Source organism: Pseudophryne corroboree, unplaced genomic scaffold (assembly GCF_028390025.1).
Source record: "Pseudophryne corroboree isolate aPseCor3 unplaced genomic scaffold, aPseCor3.hap2 scaffold_166, whole genome shotgun sequence".
NCBI lineage: Eukaryota > Metazoa > Chordata > Amphibia > Anura > Myobatrachidae > Pseudophryne > Pseudophryne corroboree.
The window spans coordinates 307,580-316,837 of record NW_026968296.1 but is presented as its reverse complement, the minus strand read 5'-3'; positions in this window follow the sequence as shown (position 1 = coordinate 316,837).

The following is a 9,258-nucleotide window of genomic DNA, read 5'->3' as shown; positions in this document are numbered from 1 at the left end:
ACTTTCAGCGGACGCCTCTCTATCAGGGTCATCATACAAGAGCCCTAAAGACTCAAAAAAAGCGTCAACTGACAACAATGCCGGATCCTCTGCTCTTAAACCAAATGCCCAGGTCTGAGGATCCCCCTGGAGCAAAGAAATAATAAACCCGACCCGCTGAGATTCAGTACCCGAGGAAGTCGGTCTTAAACGAAAATAAAGTTTACAGGATTCTTTAAAATTAAAAAACTCTTTTCTATCACCAGAAAAACGGTCAGGCAAATGCATCTTTGGTTCAGGGACTACCCTTGGGGAAGCTCGCAAAAGATCTTCCTGCGACTTCACCCGAAGAGAAAGATCCTGAACCATCTGAGTAAGTTCTTGAATCTGGCTGACTAAGAGCTGACCAGGATTTGGCCCTAAACCTGTTGGATTCATGATGCCGATAAACTCTCACAAAACTGAATGAGAAAAAATTAAACCCCGTTTAATTTTAAGTTTTGGTATGGCCGGTAATAATGTTATGATTCCAGCACTCTGGTCAGAGAAGATCTTATGGCAAGGACTGGAGCACTGGAACTGAATGCTGGGGAAGGGAGCAGGACAGGAAAATAGCCCTTGGCACCCTAACTCTGTTGTCTCACCCGTGTTGTCAGAAATCCCCTGCGAGACTATGGTTTCTTGAGCCCTTGGCAGCCGCTTTTGAAGGGCGGATTATGTCTGCCCAACTTCGATGCCCCCCGGTCTTAATGAGAGACAAAGGGAAACCCGAGACAGGGTGATAACAAGAGGCCCTCTAACTAAACAACCAGGCCAGGGGCTAAGCAAACTCAAAACTATAATATGTGCGGAGAAACCGCCAGGAAAAAGGACAACCAAAATATCCACTTGTCCAATTCTCCTACCCGGCACCGCCAAGTACCAGAGAGGACTTGTGGAAGCGGAACCCTCCGCAAATGCTCCAAACACAAAATATAAAAGGTAAAGCGGCTGAGCCGCAACACACGGCAGAGCCGCAACTCACGAACACCACTGGATATAAAACGGTGATCAGTCAGGACTCCAGGGAACCAAACGACCTCTTGGGATGAGATGACAACTCCCGAATACCGGACTTCTGCGGACTGGAATGACCGGATACAGCAGGACTGGAAACAGACTCTCGGCAAACAAAGGCAGCATGCAGGAAGCTATTACCGGCGTCTGTGAGAAGCCCTGGGAGTGTATTTAACAAGGAGTCCTCCAATCAGCTGCTAAAGGCTGATTAGAATAAATGCCGTGCAGCTGCCTTGCTGCACGGCCAGAGAGCAGGTGAATATCTTAATTTCCTAAAGCCTAGCAACGGGGAACGCGGTCCGCCAGTGGCGTCCCCGTTGCTAGGGTCCGTGCGGCTCAGCGCGCCCGGCGTCTAGCGTTGCTAGGGAGCCGGCGGCTGTACGTGCACGGCGTCTCTAGTTGCTAGGCGCCGGGCCGCGCAGACCATCAAGCGGACCCCGGCGCCTAACAGTATGACTCCCAAAAACAACAACCGCGTCATTGGGACCAACTGCGATTTTGGCAAGTTTAGGAGCCAACCATGTTGTTGAAGAACTGTCAGGGAGAGTGCAATGTTTTGCACCAACTGGTCCCTGGATCTCGCCTTTATCAGGAGATCATCCAAGTACGGGATAATTGTGACTCCTTGCTTGCGAAGGAGAACCATAATTTCCGCCATCACCCTGGTGAAAATCCTCGGAGCCGTGGACAGACCAAACGGCAATGTCTGAAATTGGTAATGACAATCCTGAATTGCAAACCTTAGGTAGCTTGAGGCAGTGGCTAAATGGGAACATGTAAGTAGGCATCCTTTATGTCTACCAAAACCATGAAATCTCCGTCCTCCGGACTGGAGATCACTGCCCTGAGAAATTCCATCTTGAAATTGAATTTCTTTAGGAAGAAATTGAGGGATTTCAGATTTAAGATTGGTCTGACTGAGCCGTCCGGCTTCGGGACCACGAAGAGGCTTGAATAAAAACCTTCTGTCACGATCCGGGTATCTGGACACCATTTCTTACCCATCAGATGCCTCCTAAGGCTGGCTCAGCGCTCCAGGACCGGATCCCATCTGTTATCCTAATGTTCACATTCCTGCATCCTCTCCTGTCTCTCTGAGATGCTGTCACAGTAACGCCTTATTACATCTGGCATGGCGTCTCCCGCGGCCTCCGCCGCCGTCCCTGAGCTTCTGCATGCAGAGTGTCAGAGTGGCGATTACGTCAGCCGCGGTCTCCGCTGTGTCCGCGTGGTTGGATGTGCACTTGTCAGCCGGGCGTCTCCTGTCTCCAGTGGCCGGCGCCGCCATTACTGTTTTCATTACCACATGGATTACAAACCAAACTTCCCTCCAAGTGTCTGCATGGGCGCAGCCATCTTGGACTCTGTCAGCTGATCATTTCCTCCAATCTGTTGTCAGTATTGTTAATCTGCATAATTGCCTAGCCAATCCCTTCCTTGCTGCAGGTATAAATACACTGTGCCTGAGCAAGGAAGGCGTCAGTGCTTTGGTTGTCAAACCTAGTTCCTGTTTGTCTCTCTCCTGTGATTGTCTTCCAGGTTCCAGCTCCTGTCTCAAGACTTCCACCATAGAGACACCTGCGGTGTAGCCTGACTCTCTGATCCATTGTGGATTCATCTGTTTCCAGCTTCAACATTACCTGCTTCCAGCTCAGCTTCCAGCAGAGTACAGCTTCTCTTAAAGGGCCGGTGTCCTTTCTACACTTTACCACTCTCCACCGGTATTATTATTTCTCCGCTCTCAAACTCTACATTTTACTCATATTGCATCGCTCTCAAGCTTCATTTATTATTTAACTGGTTCCAGCCAGTATCCACTCCGTGTTAACAACAGTCTGGTTCCAGCCAGTATCCACAGCAGCTGTTTTATCTTCAGCAACCCAGCTTTTCCTGGAACACCAGCTGGTACTATCCTGGGTTATCTCCATTGCTACAGTCGGGCCTGGTAAGGACTTTCCATCTAGAAGATTATAAGAACTATCTCACACTACCAGTGCCCTGTGGCTCCTGCCACCCTGTAGTACCCAGGAACTGTATTTATTCTTTGCTGACTTTTATGTTTTCTTTTACTGCTGCTGTGTTGCGGAGTTGTCATAATAAACATCATTGACTTTTATCCAAGTTGTCGTGGTCACGCCTTCGGGCAGTTATTATTCATGTTACTTACATGTCCAGGGGTCTGATACAACCTCCCGGGTTCCGGTACATCTCAGCCCCTACAACTGAGGATGCCTCCCGTCAGCTCAGGCCCTCAGTTGTGACACCTTCTCCCTGCTGACTAAGGCCAATTTGAACAATCGGTGAGGGGGAACGTCTTGAAACCCCAGTTTGTACCCTTGGGACACTATTTGTAAAACCCACGAGTCCAGGTCCGAATGAATCCAGAACTGACTGAAGAGTTTTAGACGTGCCCCCACTGGTGTGGGCTCCTGCAAGAAAGCCCCAGTGTCATGCAGTGGATTTGGCAGAAGCAGAGGACAATCTCTGGTCCTGCGATCTTGAAGAGGCTACAGACCTCTTCCTTTTCCTTCCTCTACCTGCAAAGAAAGGGGAATCTTAACTTCTTGCATATCTATTGGGCCAAAATGACTGCGGTAGATAATGATGCATCTTCATCCGTTGAGAGGGAACATAGGGCAAGAAGGTTGACTTACCATTGAAATGAGGATGCATCTTGCTGCCTTTCCAATGAAGCAAGTTTAATTTAGTAATAGGTGAAAAACCATCCCTACAAAGGTGTTAATCAGAGACTTGGCTTTGTGGACACTTTTCAGAGAACAAATTTGTTAGCATAAAAATAAAGCCAGAAAATGAAGAGCTGTTTAATCACGCAATTTGATTTTTTTGCCAGCATATTTCTTTTTCTCTGCAACCCACTGCTAAATTGTGCTTCCTAGATGTTTTTATAAAATCACTGAATCAAATCTAACTCTGATTACATCAGAGAAGGCCAGGTACCCTACACCATAACAGGGGGTATGAAATTTGACTTGTCTACTTAAAGATCACCAAAATCTGATAACAAGGTCAATTACATCCCTGGGTGGGATTGAACCACCAACCTTTTGGTTAATAGCCGTACACACTAACTGATTGAGACACTTTGCAAAAGTCCATACTGACAAAGGCTAATAAGCATTCATCTAAAACGTTTCCTAGAAAAACTTAAAAAAGTCAATAATCTGGAGAGTTTTTGTAAGATGTTTCTTCTATCAACCAACGAAGAAACACATTGGTACTTTCCCATGATGATTGAGTGCTTCAGGATCTCTTGCACTTACATGTGCAGCAGAGTACAGCAATGGAAGCATGCTGGGCCCATAACCCAGAGGTAGGCAGATTGAAACTATCCTCTGCTATATGCATTTTTTTGTTTGTTAATTAAAGTAATCCAAAACAGTGGCGCACCCAGGGGGGGTTTTAGCTGCATGAGTATTATTAATGACTGTCTAGCGTCCTCTGCAGCCTGCTGTCTTCCTGGTGGCACTTGCAAGTGCAATAAAAGTTTACTTTTTTTTAATTATAGTACATATATATCCATGTGCCTACATATATACACATGTATATACATACGTACGTACATACATACATATAAACACACACACACATATGATATATATATATATACATGTGTATATATATGTGTACTGTATGTGTGTGTATATATATATATATATATATATGTATGCATGTTTAATATGCTATGTATATGTGTATATGGATTCACTATGATCTCCCGGCGGCCGGCCTCCCGGCGACCAGCATACCGGTGCCGGGAGGCCGGCTTACCAACAGTGTGGCGAGCGCAAATGAGACCCTTGCGGGCTCGCTGCGCTCGCCATGCTACGCGCGCCACACTATTCTATTCTCCCTCCAGGGGGGTCGTGGACCCCCACGAGGTAGAATAAGTGTCGGTATGCCGGCGGTCAGGCTCCCGGCGCCGGTATGCTGGTCGCCGGGAGCCCGACCGCCGGCATACTGAAGACCACCCGTGTATATGTATGTGTGTGTGTATGTGTGTGTATATATATATATATATGTGTGTGTGTAGATATATGTGTATATATATATATGTGTAGATATATATATATATATATATATATATATACACACACAGACACACTAGTTTTACGGACCCAGCATATACTGGGTCACCTCAGTCCCCACCCCCGTGATTGGCTCCGCCCAGTTCTGGAAACCCCAACATGCAAATCCTGCGTTTGCCACTGCAAAACTGGGATTGATATTTTGGCTCTTTTATTTTTACTTAAAGTACAATAACTTTTACCATTTTAATTTGTTTTTATAGTATATTGACAGTATTGTTTTCTTTCAAAAATCCACTTAATTTTCTTTACCCTATTATTAAAATGGTAATTGACAAAAACAAACTACATTGTCACCAGAAGAGCAATACAAAATGTACAAGTGATATATTAAAATCATCTTTCCAGCTTGAATTTCAATGATGCATTGGGGCAACGATTTTGTGAGAAACATCTTCACCCTTAAATAAAGATTTTCTTAATTCCTTACCTGTGTGCTAATTAGATATCACCTTGTTTTCACATTAAACAGACTTCCACATGAGAAAGCAGCAAGGATGCAGTGGCGTTAATGTTTCCTGGTGTCAACCTGTATTATTTCAGTAGACATTGAAATGAGGATGCATCTTGCTGCCTTTCCAATGAAGCAAGTTTAATTTAGTAATAGGTGAAAAACCATCCTTACAAAGGTGTTAATCAGAGACTTGGCTTTGTGGACACTTTTCAGAGAACAAATTTGTTAGCATAAAAATAAAGCCAGAAAATAAAGAGCTGTTTAATCACTCAATTGGATTTTTCTGCCAGCATATTTTTTTTCTCTGCAACCCACTGCTAAATTGTGCTTCCTAGCTGTTTTTATAAAATCACTGAATCAAATCTAACTCTGATTACATCAGAGAAGACCAGGTACCCTACACCATAACAGGGGGTTTGAAATTTTGACTTGTCTACTTAAAGATCACCAAAATCTGATAACAAGGTCAATTACGTACCTGGGTGGGATTGATCCACCAACCTTTTGGTTAATAGCCGTACACACTAACTGATTGCGCCACAGAGACACATTGCAAAAGTATATACTGACAAGGTCTAATAAGCATTCATCTAAAACGTTTCCTAGAAAAACTTTAAAAAGTCAATAATCTGGAGAGTTTTTGTAAGATGTTTCTTCCATCAACCAACGAAGAAACACATTGGTACTTTCCCATGATGAGTGAGTGTTTCAGGATCTCTTGCACTTACATGTGCAGCAGAGTACAGCAATGGAAGCCTGCTGGGCCCATAACCCAGAGGTAGGCAGATTGAAACTATCCTCTGCTATATGCTTTTTTTTTGTTAATTAAAGTAATCCAAAACTGGGATTGATATTTTGGCTCTTTTATTTTTACTTAAAGTACAATAACTTTTACCATTTTAATTTGTTTTAATAGTATATTGACAGTATTGTTTTCTTTCAAAAATCCACTTAATTTTCTTTACCCTATTATTAAAATGGTAATTGACAAAAACAAACTACATTGTCACCAGAAGAGCAATACAAAATGTACAAGTGATATATTAAAATCATCTTTCCAGCTTGAATTTCAATGATGCATTGGGGCAACGATTTTGTGAGAAACATCTTCACCCTTAAATAAAGATTTTCTTAATTCCTTACCTGTGTGCTAATTAGATATCACCTTGTTTTCACATTAAACAGACTTCCACATGAGAAAGCAGCAAGGGTGCAGTGGCGTTAATGTTTCCTGGTGTCAACTTGTATTATTTCAGTAGACATTGAAATGAGGATGCATCTTGCTGCCTTTCCAATGAAGCAAGTTTAATTTAGTAATAGGTGAAAAACCATCCCTACAAAGGTGTTAATCAGAGACTTGGCTTTGTGGACACTTTTCAGAGAACAAATTTGTTAGCATAAAAATAAAGCCAGAAAATGAAGAGCTGTTTAATCACTCAATTGGATTTTTCTGCCAGCATATTTTTTTTCTCTGCAAACCACTGCTAAATTGTGCTTCCTAGCTGTTTTTATAAAATCAATGAATCAAATCTAACTCTGATTACATCAGAGAAGGCCAGGTACCCTACACCATAACAGGGGGTTTGAAATTTTGACTTGTCTACTTAAAGATCACCAAAATCTGATAACAAGGTCAATTACATCCCTGGGTGGGATTGAACCACCAACCTTTTAGTTAATAGCCGTACACACTAACTGATTGCGCCACAGAGACACTTTGCGAAAGTGCATACTGACAAACGCTAATAAGCATTCATCTAAAACGTTTCCTAGAAAAACTTTAAAAAGTCAATAATCTGGAGAGTTTTTGTAAGATGTTTCTTCCATCAACCAACGAAGAAACACATTGGTACTTTCCCATGATGAGTGAGTGCTTCAGGATCTCTTGCACTTACATGTGCAGCAGAGTACAGCAATGGAAGCATGCTGGGCTCATAACCCAGAGGTAGGCAGATTGAAACTATCCTCTGCTGTATGCTTTTTTTTTAATTAAAGTAATCCAAAACTGGGATTGATATTTTGGCTCTTTTATTTTTACTTAAAGTACAATAACTTTTACCATTTTAATTTGTTTTAATAGTATATTGACAGTATTGTTTTCTTTCAAAAATCCACTTAATTTTCTTTACCCTATTATTAAAATGGTAATTGACAAAAACAAACTACATTGTCACCAGAAGAGCAATACAAAATGTACAAGTGATATATTAAAATCATCTTTCCAGCTTGAATTTCAATGATGCATTGGGGCAACGATTTTGTGAGAAACATCTTCACCCTTAAATAAAGATTTTCTTAATTCCTTACCTGTGTGCTAATTATATATCACCTTGTTTTCACATTAAACAGACTTCCACATGAGAAAGCAGCAAGGATGCAGTGGCGTTAATGTTTCCTGGTGTCAACCTGTATTATTTCAGTAGACATTGAAATGAGGATGCATCTTGCTGCCTTTCCAATGAAGCAAGTTTAATTTAGTAATAGGTGAAAAACCATCCTTACAAAGGTGTTAATCAGAGACTTGGCTTTGTGGACACTTTTCAGAGAACAAATTTGTTAGCATAAAAATAAAGCCAGAAAATAAAGAGCTGTTTAATCACTCAATTGGATTTTTCTGCCAGCATATTTTTTTTCTCTGCAACCCACTGCTAAATTGTGCTTCCTAGCTGTTTTTATAAAATCACTGAATCAAATCTAACTCTGATTACATTAGAGAAGGCCAGGTACCCTACACAATAAGAGGGGGTTTGAAATTTTGACTTGTCTACTTAAATATCACCAAAATCTGATCACAAGGTCAATTACGTCCCTGGGTGGGATTGAACCACCAACCTTTTGATTAATAGCCGAACACACTAACCGATTGCGCCACAGAGACACTTTGCAAAAAGTACATACTGACAAAGGCTAATAAGCATACATCTAGAACGTTTCCTAGAAAAACATTAAAAAATCAATAATCTGGAGAGTTTTTGTAAGATGTTTCTTCCATCAACCAACGAATAAACACATTGGTACTTTCCCATGATGAGTGAGTGCTTCAGGATCTCTTGCACTTACATGTGCAGCAGAGTACAGCAATGGAAGCATGCTGGGCCCATAACCAAGAGGTAGGCAGATTGAAACTATCCTCTGCTATATGCTTTTTTTTTGTTAATTAAAGTAATCCAAAACTGGGATTGATATTTTGGCTCTTTTATTTTTACTTAAAGTACAATAACTTTTACCATTTTAATTTGTTTTAATAGTATATTGACAGTATTGATTTCTTTCAAAAATCCACTTAATTTTCTTTACCCTATTATTAAAATGGTAATTGACAAAAACAAACTACATTGTCACCAGAAGAGCAATACAAAATGTACAAGTGATATATTAAAATCATCTTTCCAGCTTGAATTTCAATGATGCATTGGGGCAATGATTTTGTGAGAAACATCTTCACCCTTAAATAAAGATTTTCTTAATTCCTTACCTGTGTGATAATTAGATATCACCTTGTTTTCGCATTAAACAGACTTCCACATGAGAAAGCAGCAAGGATGCAGTGGCGTTAATGTTTCCTGGTGTCAACTTGTATTATTTCACGAGACATTGAAATGAGGATGCATCTTGCTACCTTTCCAATGAAGCAAGTTTAATTTAGTAATAGGTGAAAAACCA